The 23,877-nt window shown below is 41.3% G+C and overlaps 1 protein-coding gene across 11 annotated transcripts in view; it reads left to right on the top strand.

The window, feature by feature from the left end:
• ANKRD44 (ankyrin repeat domain 44) overlaps positions 1-23,877 on the top strand; it is a 139,619-nt gene that overhangs the window by 22,936 nt on the left and 92,806 nt on the right. Inside the window, exon 1 of one of the 11 annotated variants that reach the window (XM_033516207.1) lies at positions 10,131-10,259. The exons of the other annotated variants lie outside the window; for them this stretch is intronic. The gene's annotated coding sequence lies outside the window, so the exon portion shown is untranslated. Of the gene's footprint in view, positions 1-10,130; positions 10,260-23,877 lie in introns of those variants that run through there. 11 annotated transcript variants of the gene reach the window in all.

Below are 23,877 nucleotides of genomic sequence, written 5' to 3'. Positions count from 1 at the left end.
TTCAGCTAATCTCTCTTATTCAGTTGTGATTTTTCTGCTGCGGCCACACAGCTTCTATATTTGATACAGAGGAAGGCAATAACTCTTAAATGATAGAAAAACAACCATTCATTTTTTTTTTTCCTGCTTTTTTACTACCCACTCTGGGAAACAGAAGTCGACTAATACCTCTTCTTATTAACCCCAAAGTGTAGTTGGTGATTACAGCCTGATATTCCTACTTTTCCGCCCTCCCATCCAGCTCCCTTCTTGAGCGGCTGGCGTGGCTCTTGCTGACTCTGGCAGCTCATCCTGTGCTCCAGCTGCCATGCAGACAGCACATTCAGAAGGCTGCTTCACTTAGGTATGTAACACTTTCTCAAATTCAGCCTTGGGCCTGGTTCTTCACGAGCCGCAGGGGAGTCAATCCAGTGAATGGGCAATACTGTACTAAGCTGGTATTAATGATAGCTCTTCCATTTGAGTGCTATGGCCCATGGTCCCACACACACGTTTTAAGATATGTACTACATAGTACATGTATAGATCCTTAACTTTTTTTTTAAATTTTTAAAATTTTTTTTATTTCTGAGTTGCTTTCAGCCATGGTTTTCTTTAGAGCCATGCATAATAGTCCATGTTTTGAGAAGCCCTTTCTCTGTTGCTTGTATATTAGCACAATTTTCCCTTCCTCACACCTCTCGTGTTTTCAGAGTGTGATGGGAGATGGTCTGTGCTTTCCCCTGTGCCTAGCTGGTGTCACAGAGTCCAAGTACTGGACTTTACTCCTTGACTTTACCCCCTTTTATGTTTCCAACACAGTCTCTCTTTTCCTTTTTCTGCCAGCTGCCAGACTGTCTTTAGTGCTGTGAAGTGAGATGAAAGGTAGCAGTTAAAGCTCCCTTTGCAGCAGTCCTTCCCTTGGGTGTGCTGGTAGAAATCCCTTGGATCTCTGCTGAAGTTTTATCATCCCCTTCATTCTTAGCTTCAGAAGAACTAGAATCATTCAGAAGTTCTAGGATCATTTTCTGCTGACACCATCAAAAAACCTGAGCTGGGGGTAGTACAAGCAAGAATCATTAGTTTTCAATAGTTTAAAGTATCATATGTCATTTGTCATTCATTATTTCTGATGATTTCATGAAGAGATTCTTCTCCATTTGTTTTGGCCTTATAAACAGCCCATACTTTTTCTCTTACAACAAAATGCAAATGATTTTATGGATATGTTGGAAATGTAAGTTGAAGATGAAAAATGATACTGAAGATGGGTTGGTTATGGGATGTAGAAGGTATGTAAGTAATGGATGCAATGAGAAAAGGCTGAAAGATTGAAATGTAAAACAGCCATAGTAGCAGTGTGAAATTTTAGATTATTTTTTGAGTATGTGAAGGATGGGGAAGATACAAGATGGGAGACAAGCAAATGTTGTGCCTATTTTAAAAGGGGAGAAGTGAGAAGCCAGGGAATTAGTGTAACGCTAGCATTGTGAAGTATACAAAGCAAGTTGTTGGACAGATTTAGAGATACCTGATTGATGTTAAGGTAATTAAAAAAATAAAATCACAGAAAGGCATGGAAACAAATGTTAGTCCTAATGGAGGGCCTGTATCTTTCCTTTTGTCTTACAGAAATTCAGAAAGAAGGGGAAGGCTGGAATTATTTCAGATTTTGGAACTACCAAAATGCAAATACTGTTTGATATAGTTGATTTTTTTAAGAGCTCTAAGTATTGTGAGGTGCAGCCTGGTTCCCCAAATTTCAGCAGCAGTTGAACTTCCATGTATTTAAAGCCATCCAGCCTTCTTGATAATATGAGAAAGGTTATAGTGTTAAAAAGTCCTAAAATGGCTTTTTCCCAGAAGTCTCTGGCATGACAGAATTTCTGTAGATTCTTAGAATCATGGGATTTCTGAGAAGTGAAGTCTCTGCAGTTGATTTTTCTTCTCTGTCCAAGGAAATGGGACTTGGTGCACATTTTTTCAAACTTGCACACCGTCAGCAGGAGCTACCCTGCGAAGGCCCCGGACTTCTGTGAGCTGCTCCAGCCACAAGGGGAATAATAGGGAACAGTAAATGCTAAGCTTGTTCCTCGTAGGGGTGTGATGATAGAGGCTGACACCTGGGCAATTTTCAACTGTTCCTGAACTGGGAAGCTGATAAAAGAACCCTTTTTAACTTCACCACTCCTTTCTTTTGACTCTTCTTTGCAGACCCTCAGAAGGGAGCTCTTCAATTTCTACCAGTGATGCAGCTTTCTGATCAAGCTTTTGCCATGGCTGCAGCAAACTTAGTCAATAGTACAGGAAGAAAAGAGACTTTTGGCATGGATAAAAATTACAGGATTTTGTTGCCAAGGCAAGCAATTCCAGTTTCAGCATGCAAAGGGGAAAATATACTATTGTCTAGTTTAATGAAAGCTGTAAAACTGAAGGAAAATAAATGTACTCTAAAATATGTAAGGAATTTGACAGTGTCTGAATTTACCCAGCATTATAAGGTAGCAATGACTTGTAGATACTGACTCTTCAGAAGCATTTTTAATCCTTAAATGGTGCACTGAAGTTGTTTTCTTGCATTCCAGTGTAAATATTTCCCTCATGTTACAAGACAGATGAATGAATGGAAGGGAGATAAGGTGATGTTTCCTGATGAGAATGTTTCTTCTTAAGAGGTCTAAAAGGGCTGTCTGTTGTGAGCATTTTGATTCTGTTGGTATAGCTGAAGGACCATTGAGTGGAAGTTTCAATATTAGGGTGTGACATGGGTGTCGTATCAGATTTCCTCCTTGGAAAATACTCTTTTGCTTAATGGCTTGCCAGATGAAGGAGTTAACCTCTTACAGTATTTCTTACATATTCGGAATTTTGAATATTTTATTCATCTGGCTGCAGCTAGACAAACCAGAATTTCTGCTGCTTGTATGGAATTTAAAGGTTTGATATATTTGGCTCTTTTCTAACTTTATAATAAGTTCCATCTGAAAGGAACAGTGATTTAGGAGAGTTAAGAGAACTGATACCTATACACAGCAGATTTCAGAGTACATTTACCTGTTTCTTGTGATTGTAGAACATATACTGTCATTGCTTGAGAGGCCTTCAAGGTGAAGAGAATCTAATCTTGAAAACAAACGACAAGTTAGATGAGAAGAACAGTAGGGAATGTGATTTCCGCATGCCTCAAATACCTGGGACAGGTAATTTTGTGATTTGAGAAGCCTTTGTGATAATGTAGGAGCTTTTCTGTGGCTGATGCCAGTTCTTTTTGAACTCCGTGCTCTCAAACCACATTGTAAACATTACCTTTACCTCAGTGGGTTGGCTGGGTCTCACAGATAGATTTAATGTGTTCTTGAAAGCATTTAAGCTTGTAGATCTCTTTCCCACTCCAGTCACTTCCTAATGAAACCACTGCAGGTGCTTGTTCCAAACAGAGGGATCTCCTGGTGGGTAGAGAACGAGAATGTTGCACTGCTGTGTTTCCAATGGGAAGAAACAATACAGGCATCATGTTCACAGCATTGCCCTGAGCAAATGTTAGGAATTGTCTTTTCAGTGACTCTGCTGTTCCAACATGGAGTCTTCATCATTGCTCTTCATTCTCCCCATGAATGTAGACCGAATGTCCTGTCTGCTTTTGTAAAGGTGTAGGTTTGCACACAAGCAGCCACACTTCTCTAATATTCAAGGAGGCCCTGACCTCCCTGCAAGCTTCCATTGCAACCAGTGACACCAGTGTTTGCATTTCTGGGAATGCATGGCTGAGGTCAACCCACTGCTCAAATAGGAATGGTGCTGTTTCTTCCTCTCTCACTGTATTCCTCCAGAGCTTGTTAAGTCAGTATTCACTGTTTGGAGTTATTGTCTTTGTGCTGCCAATGCTTGAAACTTTCATAAAAAGCTTAACACCATCTTTCCCACCTCATCCTGGCTCCAAACGGTTATTAAATTCAGTGTGTTGATCCCCTGTGACATTTCTCTCCTTGTTATCAGAGTAGCTGAGACCCTTTGGCTGCCTTTGCTTTTGAGCTTCCTGAATGAACTTTGTCTTGCTTCCTTTTAAACCACCCAAAGACTGTCTCTGAAGCTGTCCTATAATTATTTTCATCTGTTTACTTTCTTTGATTTTTTCTCCTGCTGTATTCTTGTCTTCTGGAGCTATTTTTTGCTATATTTTCTGCCAGCTGTGATTTTGCTTGGCTGATGCTCTTGGCACCATTGCTGCCTTGCAGGGTTTCTGTAGAGAGAGGGGGCCTCTGCAGGTGGCCTGTGGGCAAGCTGCTGTGGCCAGGGGGATCAGCTCAATGCGTGTCCCAAAGCCAGCACCCGGCTGGAAGGTCTGAGCCAGGTATTTCTTATCGAGTGAGGAATGCTTTGTGTGACTGCACATGTGCCAGGGATGATTTTACACCCAAGTACTTTGTGAACAGTGAAACTTCCAGATAGTTTCCTCTGTTTCCTGTTTGAAACTGTTTCAGCACAGAAATTCCTCATTGAAAGTCATTCTCTATCACAGGGCCATAAAATACTGTGCCTTGTGTTTTATATTCTGTCTGGCTTTGAAGTATCTGTTGCTAAAATCTGTGTGTGAACCACTCTGTCATGCTATTAGAAGGCACCTACATTTATAGCTTCGACTTGGTTTCTAAAAATGTTGACTATTTTATTAAAAAGAATTTATTTGGGTTTGTGGCTTAAAACAGCAATAAAGACATATCCTGTCTCTAAAAGGTAAGTGTTATTGAATGCTCAGGAATGTGTTTAATATACAGGTATAAATTAAAAATTCAGTCCCTGAGTGCTGTAATAAAAGAAGTTAGGACTAAAATAGTGATAGGCCTGTGAGTTTTGTTATATCATTGCAGAAATTTCTGTGCATAGAAGGCCTGGATTATCTGAAACTGGCTGTCCCAAACCAGCCAGGGCTCCTGCTCCCTAGTCTGTAGGAGCCAGGGAAGTGAGGATCAGTTCCCTCTGCTGGCTCAAGCATTGCCTGCCAAAGGAACTCCCAAAACTGAGTGATGCTCCAACATAGCTGCTCCAGCAAGATGCCTTACAGCTGCGTGATTTCACTTTAATTGGTCCTATCTGTTTTATTTCTGATGTCTGTCTTCCCTCTCCTTTAAATCACAATTATTTTCCCCCTGAAGGCTGTGTTGAAAAAGTGACAATATTTTAGTTCGTACAGTATCTCTTGCAACCTTTGGACACTTGTATGTAAATTTAAGCTTGATTGTGACCCTGACAGCCAGCAAAGGAAATGTCTTGCAGAGCAGCTTGGGTTCCTTGCTGCCAGCCCCTCGGCCCAGGCTGTGCCCACCCGAGCAGTGGTGCTGCATCCTGGACTGCTTCTTGGTTCAGAGCTTGGTCTGAACTGCTCCATGGAATAACCTGTGCCCCAACATGTGCCATTCTGTGATTTCAGAGACCAGCTGGCCTGGCACGCTATCAGAGCATGCAGAGGCTCCTTTTTGTCTGGAAGAACAAGTAATGGGGAATATTGATCTTCTGAAAGACATTCGTAGCTCATTTTCTTTGATTCCTGTTTTACCTCTGAAGGTGAAGATGATATGGCAGGACAAAGTAATGGCTTGGAGGGCTGTCTAGGGCTTGTGGGGCCATCTGTTTTGCAGGCCTGGTATTAATTCCCTGCATATGTGTTGTTGCTCTACAATCTGTTTGTACAGTATGTGCAGGTTCAGAAGAAATGTGCAGCAAACAGAAGAAATGTATTTATCTTCTGCTGGCAGAGACAGCAGCCCTGCAGAACTGACTTAAAATATAGCTGTTTGCTTATGGGATAGATAGAAATATCTCTTCTCTGGTTGTTAAATGACTTCTCTGACTGTCACTTGCTTTTTACAATTAACACAAAATACCTTAATGAAACCTTCCTGGCATTTTTAACTCCCAGCACAACTTACTGGGTTGATGTTAGTTGTCTGTAACCATAATGGCAAATATTATTGCCATTCAGGAATTACCTTTTAGATGTGCAGACATAAAAGCTTGACTCCACCAAAATTTATGGGCATGTTGCCATTACCTTGAGCAGACTAGCATTTCCTCCTTGGATATTGGCTCCTGATCCTGGGAATGCTCAAGAGACAGCCTTGTTTGCGTTTCATATGTGTCTGTTGGCATGAGCTCCTTGGGCTGGAATCACTGTGCTGGTGGAGCATCTCTTGGAGGTTTCATACAGAAGTATTAGTCCAGATGAGTAATTTAACACAGATTGTATTTAGAATTTCGGAAGATCACCCCTTATTTCTAACTTTGTCTTTAATTTAGGTGTTAATGCTGGGATTGCTGAAATAGACTGTTGAAATCAAATGTGACTTGAGCCTGCATAGTGACAGTGCAGACAGATCTTGGTTTTGCTTTTAACTTAATGCCTGGTAATTTCCTTATGTTAACAAGGCATACTGGAGGAGGAACCATGGTGCTGGCAGCTGGCCTTGAGACATCTTGGGGAGGGTGAAGAAGCTTTGGTGAATGATTGGCATTTGGAGTTCACCCCCTGAAAAGACCACAGTGCCTTTTGGGATAGGCATCAGTTAAGTTTTTTCTTGGTGGGTAATACTGAGAACAGATAGAGAGATGAGCTGAGTGGTGCTGTAGAGGCACATAAAACATTGCTCTGCTTTTCAACTGGCTCCTCCTGGGATGTGCTGCTCAGGTATTTCAGTGTGGTGGCTGTGTTTGGCCTCCACCCCTAAGTGGGCACATGGTGACAGTCATGGGGTAGCTAAGTACCCTGAGCTCTTGTCCTGGCTGCAGCACTGGCTCAGCCCTGTGACCGTCCTCAGCTGTGACCCTGCTGTGGTGGCTGCTGTGCTGTGAGATGTTCAGGAGATGCCCCTCCTCTAGAGGTGTTTGGTACCTTCTGTAGGCACCCTGCCAGAGGCAGGTTTGGCACAACACTCACATGTACAGCCATACTGCATTGCCCTGTGCCTACATCCCGATGGGCTGCCTCTCCTTCCCAAAGCACGGGTGTATTGCTCCCTGTGCACCAGGCATTTCCACACTGGTGCCATGGCTGTGATCAAGGTGTCCTCCACTGCTGTGTCGAACAGCTCCTGCTGGGCCATTTGCACCAGCTTTTACCCTTGCCAGAAGGAAAAAATAAACTCTGAATACAATCTTTCACTTGTGGTTGAGTCTGTCTTTTTTTGTGGCCGCTGAAACAGCCTCCAACCAGGGTGGTTTTCAGGATGTTGCTGGAAGGAATGGAATGGAAAATCATGGGGGTGTATCACATGGCACAGGTTCAGGAATTGTCTGGCACCTCTTACTTTAATGTGATGAGCTTTGCTGCATTCGTTATCCTCCTGGTGACTCCATGCATTGGGCATTTGGGAGAAAAGGGTGTTCCTTGGTAAATAACATTTACCACGCGTGTGAAATATCCTTATTTTCCGTCTAACCTTTTGTGGGAATGGCAGTGCTATTAGTTTCTGGCTAAGTACTTCTTGATTCTTGCTTTCTCTCCTGATCTCTTCAATGATATTTTCAACTGTTACACAGTTGTCTTTTTGCACCCAACCATGTTTTGAATAACTTATATGCCTATAAAATCCCTGTGAATAGCTTTATTCTTGATACCAGTACATTTGACAGCTGTCGCGAACAATGCCAGTTCTTCCTGAAGGACAGGACTGGAACTGACATATACTGTCCTTTCTATTCTCTATACCTGGTTCAAATCTAGGAAATGTTTCTTTTTGTATACGATAATAAGATTCAGTTTAATTTGTTATTAGTGACTAAGTTCAGGGATTTCTTTTCCTCCCAACAAGGTTTGTACCTGCAAGAATCTGCTCTGGTAATGTGAAGATAAAATTATTTAAGACTAAACATTATAAGAAAGAGGAGAACACACTATAGCTGCCAACTAGTTATTTGTTAACTGTATTATTTTAGACACTAAGGAGTGCTTTACTGATTTTGTAATTAACAATTTCTTCATGTCACGCTCATGATGTTAGCTGCAAGTTTAAATGAATCTGCTGTCTTCAATTACATGTAAGCTGCATATCAGTTTGCTGCCCTTAATAGCAAGGACATTCTGTAATTGAGGTATTCTGCACTGTGACAGACAATTTCATATAAATAGGATTTTATATACCACCATCATTTCTAGTATTGAGGGATCAGTGGTCCATGAAATCAGATCTTTGTGGCTATTCCTGGTCTATTAGCATTACCTAATTTTCTGTGACAAACTTGGGGAATACAATATGGTAGAGGGTTTTGGTTGCCTTTGTTCAGCTGGAAATGACCTTTGTTATGTGTTAAGCTGACATACTGCAAGACTGTCCTGGTTGCCTAGATGTACAAATAAAGATGATGAAGTGACAGCTGCCTGTTTTCCTAGATGGACAGGTACTTATTCAGAAGGAGAATGAGAAGCCCAGTGTTCAGCAGGAACAGTGAAAATTCCTGTCTACTGACTTCCACATTATTGAAGTGAAAAGGTACATGTTTAGGTTGAGTACTTTTAGCAAGCTAGTTTCAAAAGAACTGTAAGCAGATTTGTGCATATACTGAGCAGTAATAATTTTGTTTTGTAGTACTCTGTACAAAACTGAAATATAGCATATGAGTGCCTTATGTGACAGCTAATGTTATCTTTAAGAGTGAAGAGTATTGTAAACAGCATATGCACTTACATGAAATATTGGTAAGCTGAGAGTAAACTCTTTCCTAAGTGATCCAGTTTAAGAGGTACAACTCTCAAACGTAATGTGCTTCTGCTGCAAATGGAAAAGATTTTGAAGCTGCTTTCAAAATGCAGTGTTTAATATGACACTATGTATGTCAAAATACATCTGGAGTAATGCCAGGACTAGTGCAACAAAAGGTAAAATAGATACAGAGACTGGAAATTTTCTACAGAGAACAATAGTGTGAGCAAGTTGTCACACATCAAAATATGAATAGAAGCTTAAGCTTGCCTTCTTTCAAAGGTTGTATTGTATTTCTGATTTGGAAAACAATATTACAACATCTTAACTCTTACATGAGCTGTCTCACTAGCTCCTATTGCTTTTGTGCCTGTTGGTAAAACCTTTGCTTCTTCCCTAAAACGTGACATTGCGAAGGTTTTACTGCTTTCTTTAGGCCCCAGAAGAATGCAGTGGAAAGTCTTAGACTGACTTGGTGTTCATCACTAAACTGCTGACCAGGAATGGGTCCAGGCTCTGCTTCCCTATCCACTGCCACCAATTGTCCCTGCCCTCTCTTGAGAGGAACCACTCCGTTATTTCTAGTCAGTGGGACATTTCCACCAGCAGCCCAAGAAGCTCAGGAGTGGAACAGACCTTGCTGAAATAACAATGTGTGAGGTTAAGAGCTGCAGACGTTTATTCTCAAATGTGTTGTTCAAAGCAAACAGTGTTGGGAAGACAGAAAGGGATTGTGTTCGAGGAGCAAGGTTGACTTCTGTGCTTTCTTAGAAGATAGCTTATGTGGGTAGGTTTTGGAAATTTTCCATACAAAGAGAAACAAACCATGTGGGCAGTAGTCAGGGCCCCAAAGATAAGGTAGCCTAGCAGTGTTTGTGCCATGATTTCTTTTGCTGTGCCTCATTAAAAATGAAAGAACTGAATGATATAATGTGGCCTAATATCTGGCAGGAGAAGCATTGGCCTGGATTTGACATTAAGTTGGTGAAAGTGAGTGAGACTCAGCTTCACCCCACTCATTGTTGTTCCAGTTGAATTGAAAACTACTTTTACTGTCTCCTGCTGTCTCCTCTTGTGTCGATCAGATGGGAGTCACAAACACAAAATGTTCAAGTGTTGAGCTTTTTTTTGTTGTGTCCTCTGTCTTCCCTGTTCTGAAGTATTGTGAGATCCCACCTTTGATATGACTGATCTCTGAGAATGTGATTAGTTTTGGCAAGTAGAAGCTAACCTCTGTCTTCTGGATTGAGGACAGAGATCAGTCTAGGTTTCAGGCACTGTTATAGAATTGTGATGGTGTAGCATAGCTTTCAAATACACCAGTTGTTTTCTGTTGAGATAAATTCTTGAAACTACTTCTTTAGCTTGTAACAAATTTCAAATATTTTCAAAGTGTGAGTTCTCCCTCCTAAAACTTCTCAACTTTCTCTTTTCCTTGTTCTATAGCCTGTTCAGATGATGCTTACAAGATGAAGTTTGGAAAATGAGTGATGCTTTTAATCTGTGCAGAGGCATTTCAGTCCTGTCTGCATTTTCTGTGTGCTCTTGCAGATTGAATTTTTCAAGCGATGAAGTCTCTAAGCTCAGGTAAAATGAGTTGGATGCTATAAACATCCTGCTTCCCTCCTTCCATGCCTTAATGATGATCTCATTCCTCTATGCAGTGAAATTTAGGATTGTTATAAACAGGAAACATTATCAAAACAAATTGTCTGCACCCACCCCTAGAACTTCAATCATATTTCAAGATCTTGCTTGAACAAAATAGACTATATTTGTGCAAGAGCATGGAGCTCTGATTATATCACTGTATTAAAAAAAGGGATTATAATAGTATGGGAGAAAATCGTGACTTTCACAAGAAAAACTGGAAGATACCTAGTTCTAAACTTGGCAGAGCTAGTTGGATAATTGAAGGTCTGGCAGGTCAATCTGTTCCATGCTACAGTCTAACAATTATGTAATTAAAGCTGCTTCCTCCTTCTTTCTCCCAAATAAATTTGGCAAAATCATGTTCTCTCTCTAGCATGGGAAATAGTGAAAGTTACTGACCTGGTGAACCCTTCAGAAGTAAGAGAGATACTGTCCTTGTGAGTCTCTCCTCCAGATTTATTAGGGCTCGTGAAACAACAGTGATACTGCCCAATTATTGTTTATACTGAAGTGTGCTTGTAGGTTCATTTGCATGAGGCATAGAGATTAAAAAGAACCCAGCACCAAAACACTATACCAAAAAAAAAAAATCCCCGACCAGCTTTCAGTAGCTTTTAAAAAGAGACATTAAGGCTAAATTGAAGCTACAAATGTATTTTAACTTTCTAAAGCAGTTTGCATGTCTGCAGATAGCTTCTGCCTGGGGAAAGTGACTCCAGCTGGCTCCAAAGAAGGCTGTCCCTTCTGTACCTGGATGGACTTCAAGCCTGCATGGCCACTGCCTTCAGTGGGATTGTGGGGTTGGTGGTTGAAGTTCTGCTACCTTTACACCCTTGGTTTATTATGTAGCTGCACTGTAGGCCATGGGGAAACCTCTATGTTGTTCTCTCTACCTGTTTATATGATGCTTTACTGATGCACTTCTGCACACACCTATTTGTCTGGTCCTTTTTGAGCCAAGCAAGAGCACAACCAGTACAAGCAGCTAATCTACAGTGTGGAAGCTTGGGAGGAGCAGTGAGAGGTGATGATGCAGAGAGGAGATGATGAGCCACGATGGGGGAAGGTGGAGGCTGCTGACCAAAAGCTTGGGCAGGGTCTGCTGCAGACATTAAAGCTGTTAATTTGTTTTTACCTTGATTGTTTGGAGGTTCCTGTTGTTAAGCTGCCTGGCTGGTGTGGCTGGAAGCTCTGCTGGTTTCTGTTCTTGAAGGATGAGCAAGAAACCCATAGGTAAACCAGAAACCTCAGTTTGTTACTTCCCAATATTTTTTTTTCCTTTGCTTGGCCTTGTGCTAGAGACTTTTGGGGTTACTTGAGAGGAAAGGTAGAGGAGCAGGATTGGTATGGGATAGCTAATGGATGCACACAGGGTAAGTGGTGCTGAATGCACGGTGCTGGTATGCCCTGCCCTTGCTGCTCACCTCAGCTGTAATTACAGCAGGAGATGTCTCAGCAGAGGAAGTTGTTTGTAACCCTGGTGCTGCCTGTCAGTGCTACTGGGTTGTTATTCATCCAGGCTGTTGGAGATCCAGTATGGCAGGGAGCTCAGGAAGTCCTGGAGTCAAGTGCCCTGCAAAGCAGGCATCCAGCCAAACCAGGTGGTTTGCATTTCTGTCACTGCTTTTCAGAGCAAGCTGGTTATTAAAGCTATCCCAGACAAAATAGCACAGTTCCTCTTTTTCTCCTGGTGCATCCCAATGAAGGTATTCATTCATGTTAGTCATGCCATTCTCTGAAATCTTTATATGTGCATAAGCAAGGCTTGACTTGTCATTGAAGTTTAGCAGGTGCATAGATATTAAAAGTTCTGTGTCTTCTGTAATTTTTTCCTGATGTAGCAATTTGGCCTTTACCAATAGCCTTAGGTTTAAACGGCACAGGATATAAAACGAGTTAGTTATGCTGCTATGCTTGTTTAAGAATAATTGTAAAAAGTGCCTTTGGGTTTCCAGGAACACACATTAACAGAAGTTGCATTTCAGTGGCTTTGCATGGTACCTGGTTTTCACAGTGGTTCAGCTGCTATTCTCAGGAAAAAAATCCCCAAAGACCACCTTAGCAGGAGATTGATGGAAATGCAGTGAATTTTGCTAGTGTTTGGATTTCCCTGCATCAGCCTCAGGAGAGTTTGATGCTGTGTGTCTGCAGAAGGAATATTGGTCAGGGAGCCTTGACATCTTTAAAGAGGCACATAAAATCTGAGTCTGCCCTGAGGGGAGGGTAGCCCTAAGGACCAGTCTGTGGATCTTGCCCTGTAACCAGTGAGGGCTGGGAGTGTCTGGTACGGAACTGGCTGCTCTGTGACTGAGGAGGGAGCCTGAGTGCCCAAAGCACCCACAGAGCTGCTCCTCCCTGCCTGTTCAACAGCACCACTGATACACTCTGGCACAGCCCAAGCTAGTTTTTCTGGCATGGTCATGATATGTTGTGCCAGTGATGTAGTGAAACTATAATATGTAATTTTACCTTGAATACTGTATATACACCCTGTACTATACTGTCCTTGCTCTGTTGTGATGCAGTAGCCATGCAGAATGATGGGATCCCTAATCCAGTGCCAGATGTTATGGCAGAACAAAATCTGTTGCTTCGAATACTTGCTGCAAAACCATACTTTTTACACTGGAAAAGGTTGTATGTGATTTTTATTTTACAATAAGGTATTTATTTGTAATAGTTGACTGCAGATGTCTTTTCCAGTTGTCTTTGCAGTTTAAGTATCAGAAGGATAAGATACTCAGCTGAAATGTATTTCACCTATTAACTGATCAAACTTGAATACCAGAGAGTGTTAATAAAGCTTAAACAATGCCATAGGTATGGTAAACACAGTTTGTTTGTTTTAACAGAATCACCGTTCTCTCATCAGAAACACACAGTTTTCTGGTTCAATTGTCTTTTTCTACTACTCAGGACATGACAGTGCTTTATACCTCAGACTCTCCCTTCAGCCATCCTTGCCCTTTGTTGTGTGACACCAAGTCCCAGAAGAGCCTTGGCAGAAGAAACCCCAAATAGCCTGTCCCCAGCAAACTGCCCCTGCTCTTTCCTGAAAAAGCCCACATGGATTAAAGAGCCTAAGAAGCATCTGATGGCATTGGATCCACTTCTAATCCCTTCTTCCACTCCTAGTAGGTGTCAAGTTCTGAAACCGTGAGAAAGGCACAAGGATGCTGAAGAAACACAGATGGTGTATGATCTTCCCATCCACTAAAGTTTTCTCATATGCTCCAATTGTTTGAGTTAGATTAAGGCCTGAAATTTAGCTTTGGAGATATTTTTGGAAATATGTTTGTGGTATATATAACATACATATGTGTGTATATAAAATATATGTACATGTTTAAAGTGTTGCATGTTATTGGTAAAGTTTTGACTTTAGATACAACAAATTTCTTGACCTAAGGAAACACAGTGAAAGGATCCCAGTAATTGCTGGCAGTTTTCAAAACTGTCTGCCTCTGTCCATGTTGAAAGAGAAGCTGAGTCGTCCACCCCAGCAGAAAGTTACAGGGTAAATTCTGCTTGGGATAATTTCTTAGTGACTAAGAAACTCATAATTGGCTCTGTGTGGGCAGAGGATGTCTGTGGTGAGGCGAGAGCAGCACAGCAAACGTGGAAAGTGTATGGGAGTGCCGAGGTGGGATACGGCGTTTGTACAACTGCTCTGTGCTCTGCTGTGTTAATTGTTGCTCTTCAGAAGCCCTGTCCAGTTTTTTGATCCTCCTTCATTGTGCCAGGAGGAGGAAGGTCATACTCTGGATGTTAAAGGTTAACATACTTCCTTCAGAAACAGATACTTCATTGTTTCCTTCCTATATGAGTTCAATTGACAATGAACTCTCAGCAAGATTCAGTAGAATTGGCTAATTTCAAATGCCTTCAGAATAACTAGCCAAAGCTGAAATTAATTATAATAATAATTAAAATCCCCCCAACTAATAAATAATGCAACTCCAAATTTTGCAGTTTAACGTTCTTTGTCGTAATTGCCTAATGTTGTCATTCTTGAGGCTACTTTGTTGTTAATGACTAGTTTGATACTGTTTTATTTCAGTATTTTAAGCTGAGATGTTGCCCTCGCAGCTGTTTGGTTTAAATACAAGAAAATGACAAACGAGTTCTGCCCATTCTTGTTTAAATGCCAGCTCCATTAATGTGGTCATTGCTGTTGTGACTGTAGTATTACAGGCCTTATGTGAGCATTTATTCATATTTTTAAAATATTGATCCTTTTTTTAGTTGCAGAAGGGAAAAGGCATGACTTCCAGAAAAAAGTTGACTTCTTCATGCATGTTTACTTTCCTTTAACTCTGGAAAACTCGAGCCTTTCATTTGAGACTTTGAAGATGTTTTCCATCTGCCTTATAAATTCAGTGCTTGCTTCAAAGCACACATGCAATTTGTAGACTTGTATTGCCTAGGGAATTGTTGGGGGTCCTTGCTTGTTGTGTGGAGATGAATGCACACACAAGTTCAAATAACTCCTCTAACTTTCTTCTTTCACCAGAACAGAGTTGTGTTTTTTTTCTTTTCCTGCAAACAGACCTGAGCTCTTCTCCATCCCTTCCTTTCTTCTCTTCTGCCCTCCCCTCCTGATTCCTATTTCTCTTTAAAGTGCTAGTGAGTAAAGACACAGGGGTAAGTAAATGGCCACTACAGTTGCAATGGCATTAATCTTTCATCAGATAAAACCTCCTCATGCTGGTTGTCATGGTGAACACTCCACTGCTCTCCCCAGGCCGTGGAGCCGACGCTCCATCTCTCCTGCGCTGTGAAGGTCACTGGTGGCCAGAGGTGGCCTCTGTGGATGCCCAGGGTTGTGGATAATCCTCCCCTGCTCTCCAAGCAGAGCTGCACAGCCTGTGCAGAAACAGGCAAAAACACCAAGTTGCTACCAAGCAGTTCTTCCAGAAGTTAATGAAAACCAGCTCAACCAGCGAGGTATTAGATATGTAATTCATTTTATAAGTATTTTCAGCTTCAGCTTAAATAGGCAAGTGCTTATTAGTCAAAAAGTTTTCCAGTGCCTGAAGGAGCAATCTGAGCAAGCAGATTTTGAGGTGCTGAATGAAGCTCAGTTCCCAGGCATCAACTAAATGAAGCTGCCCAAGAATAGAGGCGAAGGAAAAGGGCTGTGGGTAGTAATTTCTTTCAATAAGCAAGGGATAAAACCCAAACCTGTGCCATATTTTGGTTTCTGCCTGCCTTTTGGAGAAGGAAAGTATTCTGGTCTTTGTTTTGCTCTCCTGTGTTTTCTGATGTGATTTGGGAGAGCTGAAACTGAGACCATGACCTTCGGATGGCCATGAGCCCTGGGCCATTCAGTTGTGACATGGTGGGAGCTCAGCCGACCTGGCAGCCTGGCATGATTGTCTGGGCATTCCTTCTCAGACTGGGCTTGTTCTGGGGTGGGGGCAGTCCTCTGTGCAGTGTGCACACACTTCCCACAGCTGCTGTCAGCCACAGCCAAAGGGGGAGGAAGTGGAAAAAAACAACCCAGCAGTGTCTGCAATCCCCAGTTTGAAACACTGTCCCTGTCAGATCACACCCCGTTACTTGCAGGGGAGTCGGATGCTCTCTGTTCTTGCGGTGGTGTCTCAGTGAAATGCAGAATCAGTTTGGGCTCTACCATAGAATGGATAACAGTCTCACAGTTCAGCTCTTCACAGTCCTCCTGTGACATGCAGTTGTCCTTCGGGTCCTTGATTTCCCTGCTGTGCAGTAGGGATAGATAGGAATGAGTATGAGATGTCATCGAGAGAGTCTGCAGACAGAGCTCAGAGCAGGAACTGGTGGAAACTCTACATAGCATGAGATTTTCCTACAGAAAAGCTTCTACTTTATGGGAAATGTGGTAAACATGGTTACATCTTGACACATCATTTCTAATTATATTGAAACTTTTACATTTTTTCCCAGAACTTGTTGCAAGACAACAAGATGCTGTTTTAGAGACTTAAAATTACAGCTGGGATGTAAAAGCTCATGTGTATGTGGGGAGACGAAGAAGACCCAAACACAAACCCAAGCACATTCATCTGCAAAGGTTACAGATCTGTGTTTTCTTAAAATTTTTTTTTTGTGTGTTTAACTTGGAACATTGATTAATGCTTATTATTTAAGGCAGGAATTCAAGGACTTACAAACTTTGAAGCAATGATTTTTTTTCCCCTCCGATTTTATCTTGAAAAACACAAAATAGATGTTTATTATGTGAAGACTTCATGAAATACTTTGAGAGTTGCTTTAAAGAAAATTATTCTTTCTCCGGACAGCTTCATACTGTCAAATAGCCTCTCCTCATAGGCTGTGATAGTATCAAAGAATGCTTTATTTTTGCCTGCTTCATGACCTCTGAAGGGAAGAAACAGAAGAACATTAACCTTTTCATATGTACATGTTGGAAATTATAAACTTAAAAATCCATGAATGTGCTTCTGTAAAAGTCTCTTCCCAGCTGGGTTCCCAGAGTCCAATTCATTTCACTGTTGTCTTTTGGTAGTGAAAAATGCTCTTGCTGTTTACGATGCATTTTTTGGCTAGTTGCCATTGCTTGCCATTTATCAGAATGCTTGATATTTTTGGTAGAGGAAATACCCATGCTTTTTTGCTACATATAATCAAGTTAAGCATAGCTTAATTTACTACTTTTTTGCTTTGTTTTGTTTTGTCTTTGTTAGTGGAGACCTACATTTGTTTGACGTGCTGGATCTGCTGAGGGAATTTGTGAATGTGTTTTTTACATTCCCCAGTAACTGTTTACTGAACTGGAATCTACCCTGGCATTACTCAATGAAATTTTAAATGCATGAACACTAAAAGAGAGACAGAGGCTGAAATTCTCCTATGATTTTGGTTTCTGAAGGAAAAAAGAACAAATGAATGTGATCAGGTGATGTAGCGGTAGGCCTCAATTTATTATAAAATTGGTTTAACAAGATTTCAAGTATAGGTTACTTGGTGTGTAACATAATCTATATGCTCAAAATGGTTTTTCCTGAATAGTGGTTGTTAACTTCTATCAAAAAACTCTTTCATCTGGAAAAATGAAGGATATCTTTTCACGTGTCTGAAGTAGGTTAGAGATCCAGACAGCAAATGGTGGCCTCTGTAAAGCAGACTGCCTGACTTGATTCTCTTGTTTTAAGTCTCTTGATGAATGCTGGTGTCTCTCATCCTTAAATATTTTATGGTTATCTAATATACGAGTCAAATCATGTATTTGTTCTAGACCTTTTTACAACTAGAAGGGTTTTTAATAGGGCGTCTTCCAGAGTAAAAAAAATACTTGAAAAACTACTTTTTGTACCTTTTTCTGGTCCATTTCTATAGTTGGGATTGAAAGTAAGAAAGATTATGGTGTGTGAAAATATTTGTTAAAGACTCTTCCAATGTCTGAAGATCTAAAGTTCTCTTCAAGCTGGACTGATATTCAAGGGTCACTTTTAGGGATTTTATGGTGTTCAAGTGGGCTTTGGATGTGAGCCTGCCCTAAAATAATGTGAATGGTATTCTTGCAATTTGACACACACACACAGTTAGCTTTCTTTTCTCACATCCTAGTATAGCATCATGACGTTTTTGGTATGGGACTACCTAACAAGTAGTTTGTTATGGAAATTCTCATCTTCCTCTTGCCACCCTTTAGATGATTTGTCACCTCCTTCCTCCACCCAAGATGTTTTGCTAATATTTTGAAGCAAACAAATAATTGTAAGTAGATGTGACTATGTTGCAGCATATCCTTCCTTTTATGCCAGCCAAGCTGCACTGGAAGGAAGCAACTTGAAGATCTTCAGAAGAAAATAAAAGTCCTGGCTACAGCACATCTAATTTTTGTTTCAGGACTGAAATGGCTGCCTGTGAAAAGTGATTCTGTGCTCTCAAGCAAGAAGTGGTGGTGAAACATTTAGAAATGACTATGTCATTCCTAACACTGTTTTCCAGCATAATGAAGTGATGGAGCCTTCACTTTGAAAATGGATGTTTTTTGTAACTTGAATGTTTTCTTCATGCAGATGAAGCTTAATGAGCAATTGAACTTCTGTAGAACCATATTTCCCATTTGTTGATTGAATTCTAACCTGACACTAACATATTGCTCTTCCTTGTGGCACAAAAGATTTCTGTTGTCCTCTAAGTCCTTTCTCCTTCACCTCAGAATCAACAAGAAACTTTGCATTTCAACAAGAACTTTTGTTGTGGTTTTGATTTTTTAGAATGAAAAAAGTGAAACAGTTGTCTAGCAAGGGTCAATGATTTTGTCTCCCTTTTGAAAAAATGTCCTAGCTACTTGTTCCTGCACAAAAGTCTGTGTAAACATAGTTTGCCTGATTTTTATTTTTCATTTTATTTTGTAGAGAAAGCAATAGATTTTTCTTTCTTTTTTAGGGAAAACAGACCAACAAATACGGATAGGTTGTTGTATTGTGAATTAGACTGTTACTGTGCCAGCTGGCATCCAAATCCAAAGCACCACAAGAGCTTCTCTCAGCAGGACACACTCTTTATTCCCAGGAGAGGCATGTGTGTTGTGGGACACGCAGGGTGGCAGGTGGCTCTTGCTCTGTTGCCTGCGTGGCAAGTGCCTCTGTCCTAATGTAAGTCCCTGAGGGTGCTGTAAACATCCCTGACAGCACTGCTGCTCTTGGCCACATCTGAGGAAACAACTTGGATCTGGGCTGGGCTGTATCTGGCTACACAGCATCCCTGTAGCTGAAATCATCTGAGTGTTGTGTGGCAGTTTACTGCTCACCTGTGGAATTGGAAATAGGTTTTTTTTCTCCTTTTTACACGGAGGAAGCCATGATTCATCCAGATGCTGATCTCCATGCCTCAGAAGCACTGCTGGAGATAAACTGGGTTGCACTGGCAGTGCTGCCTGCAGATCTTGCTGTGGGTGGTGGGCTCTGCCTTCGCCCTTCCTGGGACAGTGTCCCACCTTCACCTCTGTGCTTCCCTGCCTGCAGAAAAGGGGACAAGGCTCTCAGACCTATTGCATTTGTAAGGGCTGCAGAGATTGGCAGTGCTGTGGTGTGGTCTCTGCTTCCCTTCTCCTTACCCATTGTTTACACTGAGCCTCAGATAAGATGAGTATCTTTTGTTTTTCCTGTAGATAATAATAACAGCCTGTCTCTGCCAATACAGGATTAGGTTCTCCTTTCAGGAAGATGTGGGAAGAGAAAAATGAATGTGGACTTGGGGAAGCAAATGTGACAGAAAGGGTCTCAGGGCAGGGAAACAGCAAGGCTGCACTCTAGATTGGAATGCAAGGTGGCTTTGCTGAGCACTGTGCCCTTGGAGAACCTCTGCCTCAGCCATGTCAGCCACAGCTTACTTATTTATCACCCAGCAAGATCTCCTCACTGTCAGCATTTTCCCTTCATGAAATACTGTCTTGCTGCTTAATGGCAAAGAGCAATTGTCAAGGTGCCTGATAACTGTGACAGATAACAAATACAAGTGTTGCTGTATGGGTTGGTGAGTTTCCTTCACTGACCTGATCAATCTTATCTTGTTACCTTTCTTTTTAAAAAAAATGGTTTTCTGTTCCTTATACCTGTTAGGATTTTTGTGCATCTGTGAATATGAAAAGCTGATGTGCTTGCTTTGGTAATGGTAGTGTCCTGGATTCAGTTTCAGTTCAAACAGTGAGATGCTCTGCTAACATAATTTTGGCCAAAGCTAACAAGGCTAAAGCTTTCATTTTGACATAGTGTTTATGGGAGTGTTCAAATGCCAGCCTAATGTTCTGGATGTTCTTGGATATTTTTGTAGGAATGCAGGCGGGTGGATTCATGGATGAACACCTGAAAGGAATTTGGAATCTTCAGACTTGTCATGTATTAATAGGAATGTAAGCTGAGACAGAGCCCTCTTGTCTTTTTACTGCTCTGTGCTGAAATGTGGGTGCTGTAAAGTAATTTGGAAGCAAGTGGAGAGTGGAAATTCCCTGGAGGATATTCATAATTTTTGGTGTTAATTTGGCTGTTGCAGGGGGACCCATGGTTTGTGTCTCTTACTGATTCATTCACCAGCTCAAGGTAAATGGGTCCTGTAGGTGTGATTTTGTCAGCAGATACTATAGAACTGGTCTCCTTGCTGTTTGCATGGTTCCTCTCTGCAATGTCTTCATCTTAGGGCTTTGCTTAATACAGAATTCAGGGAGCGTGAGGATGTTTTGGTTCCATTCTGCCGCAGCCTTATGTCCATGATGTCTGGAAGCAAGAGCAGTATTTCCTGTGGCCTCCTTTATCTCTTGTTGTTCCGTCTCATGGAGAATTCATGCTTGCTTTTTTTTTTTTTTTTTTTTTTTTTTTTTTTTTTTTTTTTTTTTTTTTTTTTTTTTTTTAATATTTGTATGTATTTTGACTGTCTAATCCTGTGAAATGTCCTGGCATTTATCTTTAGCCTGAAGTTACTCAGATGATTTATTCCCTCCTTGTCTCCAGAGTTTAGGCTTACTTTAAATGAGACTTATTTGGATGTCAGCCTCTTGCACTGCAATTCCCCTCCAGAGGGCCCTTTGGGGCCTGATATGATAGGACAGAGGGTAATGGTTTTAAACTGGAAGAGGGTCAGTTTGGGTTAGGTATAAGGAAGAAGGTTTTTTTGTAATGGGGGTGGTAAAACACTCTCACAGGTTGCTTGGAAAGGTGGTACACACCTGATCCCTGGTAATATTCAAGGTTAGACTGGACAGGGCTCTGAGCAACCTGATGTAGTTGAGGATGTCCCTGCAGGAAGGTTGTACTAGAAACCTTTAGCAGTCTCTTCCAACCCAAGCTTTCTGTGAAATAGATTGCTAGATCTTATCTGCACCCATCAAAACAGGGCTTTGGAGCAGATTGGATGGGTTGTCCCTTTGTACTACTATCTGTCTTTTGACATGGTTTATGTTAGTTTTTTGTGTGTTTGGCTGCGTTCTTTGATACTTGCTTCATTGAAGCCTTCTGAGATGTCACCTTCTGCAGTTCATCCTGCCACTCTAAAGGAAGCATTAAACTGAGTAGTGGATGCATTTTGGTTACCTTGCCAACAACATGCTGGGGAGAAACTTTGGGCTGGAGCAGCACAAACTGTCTGTTACAGCAAGTGTAATTTTTAGCATGAATTTTCTACTGCCAAACTGTCAAAATCAAGGAATTAACCTTACTGTTTTCTGAGAGGGCACTTGTATGAGTGGAGAATCCTGATGGTGTTGCACAAAAGATTAAATTTGTGATGATTTTGAGACATAATTTAAGGCTCAGAATATGTTTTCCTATAACATATTAATGAAATCTAGCATGTGGGCCAAACTTGTAAGCTGAGGTTTACCTTGCTGTTTCTTCAGATCCTGCATTTTCATAGTTTCTTGCTAACTGTTTGGAAGAGACTGTCTCTCATTCTCTAAAGACTATGTGACAATTAGATGTCCTGATAGGCTTTTCTCTTCTGGTTATATTTATTAGGTTTTTTTCTGTCTGAGAGACTTTGTGAGTATTTTGCAATGCCAAAATAGCAAGGCTCCAAGCAAGCAAAAGCACTAAAAATTGTTCATCATCCATGCAACTTGGAAATGTGTTTATCCTTCTGACCCTACAAACACGCTTGCCCTGGTTATGCTGCTTATCTTGACTGAAAGGTTATCTGGTGCAAAGGATACTCGCTGGCTGGGCTGTAACAGATACCTGCCTTCAGTAATACACTTACCCCTATTTTCATTTTGTTCTAGTGTCATCTGATCCTGCGTTTGAAACAGGGGAGGAAAAACACCTCCTCATCAGACCTCTTAGACAGACATAAAGAGAAGCTGTGGGAGACCTCACAGCTTTAACATCTGAATGTTGTTGTCTCGAAGTTAACTGTGTCTTTAAGAAAAAAATGGGTATTTATATTTGGTGTCTATCTGAAATCATGTTTACCCTACAGTGTTTATTAAACCTGAGTTAATTTTCCTCCTGTCTTTCCATGGCTGCAGGAGCTTTGCCAGTGATGCACTATAATAGCTGTAGTGGAAGGCAGCGCAGGCCACGTGCCAGGTTCCAGTTCCCATTCCATGGGCTGGCCCAGAGACTCGCTGTCCGGCAGGGCCATGCTGCTCCTGTCCATGCTGCTCTGGAGCTGGGGCCTCCTCCCTGCTCAGGAGCCCCAGCTGCCCTGGAGAGGCTCAGACCTGCAACTGTGCGCTCTTTTGGTTAAAAATAATAATAATGAATCTTTAATTACTCTCTGTCTCTCTCCTGTCTCCCTTCTGTCCATTACTCTGAAGGGTTCTTGAAATAGAGTAATTAGCATCACAGACACATGGCAGTCTTGTGCTAATCTAAAAAAATATAAAATCTAAAAAAATAAGTTCTCTATATCTGTTCTCTTTTATTTTGTGTGATGAGCTAGGATTTCTTGCTCTTTCTGGTCCTATGATGTTTATATCAGGACTGTCACAGCTGAGGTGAGCGCTGTGAGTCACAGCTCTGTCAGCAGTGGCTTTGCATCTGATCTTCCTCAGTCAGCCAACACGTGCAGCCTGAGGCCCAGGAGCTGATGGGTTTATTGTCACAATGCTTTCGGGGGCAGAATTTGCTGTTGATTCAGATCTGAAATCTTGTTCAGCTTGGGTACTCACAAGGGTAATTTGCAGAGAAACTTCAGTGTCTGACATGCATGTCCTCAGCAAGTTAGGAAGAAGTTGTTGCAGTCTGAGCTGTCTGCAGAGGTGGATTACCTGAGGGAGACTCAAGGGAATGGATGCCTGACATACCCAGCACATGCAAATAGTACAAACGCACTGGGGAAGTGTGTGAGACTGAACAGAAGAGATCTCTGTATTGATGTTGCATATCTTCTGGCACCCTTGCAGTTTGCTGGCATTCCTGGGCACAGCTCCTTTGTCTCAGTTGGTTTTTTTACCAGTTATACCAGGGGTTTTCCTCCAGCTCTGAAAAGCATCCAAATAAAACATTAAAGACCTGAGGGGCTGGTGAGTAACAAGTGTTGTTCTTGGCTTAGCAGTAAATCACAGTTCTGGGCTGTGAAGCATAAATTTTTGAAGAGGAATATTATTTTTCTGTAAAGGTAAAAGTGAAGATTTTTCCTGTAGATTAATCCTACTCCATTATTGTCTTTAGCTCAGCTGTCTAGGCTGGGATGATTCTATGGAATGGGGTGTACATACACAGTGCATATCCATATATGCATATATCAACATCTGAATTACAATATTTATGTTATATCCTGGTTCCATGAGAAATTTCTGTTAACATGTCAGCTCAAGGTTTGTGGAGTTTTTCTGATTTTAAACTTCCTTTTTTGACCTTCCACGTTTAGTGCAGCTGTATTTTAGTTTGTAGAGTGAATTGCACAGACTAAAATCAAAAATAAACCCAAACAAAACCATTTTAAATTCTTCAATTCCTCCTAGTCTTTACTAGGATATTTCAGTTTATGCAGTCACATCAGCAAAACTAATTTTCTTTCTCCCTCAGCTGAATAGTTCATACATAAGAGATTATTGTCTTCAGTGCCTTACAGCATTTTAATGCTCAGCAGAGCATATTCTTGGAGT

Source organism: Parus major, chromosome 7, assembly GCF_001522545.3.
Source record: "Parus major isolate Abel chromosome 7, Parus_major1.1, whole genome shotgun sequence".
NCBI classification, from domain to species: domain Eukaryota; kingdom Metazoa; phylum Chordata; class Aves; order Passeriformes; family Paridae; genus Parus; species Parus major.
This window is presented reverse-complemented; position numbering and strand designations above follow the sequence as displayed.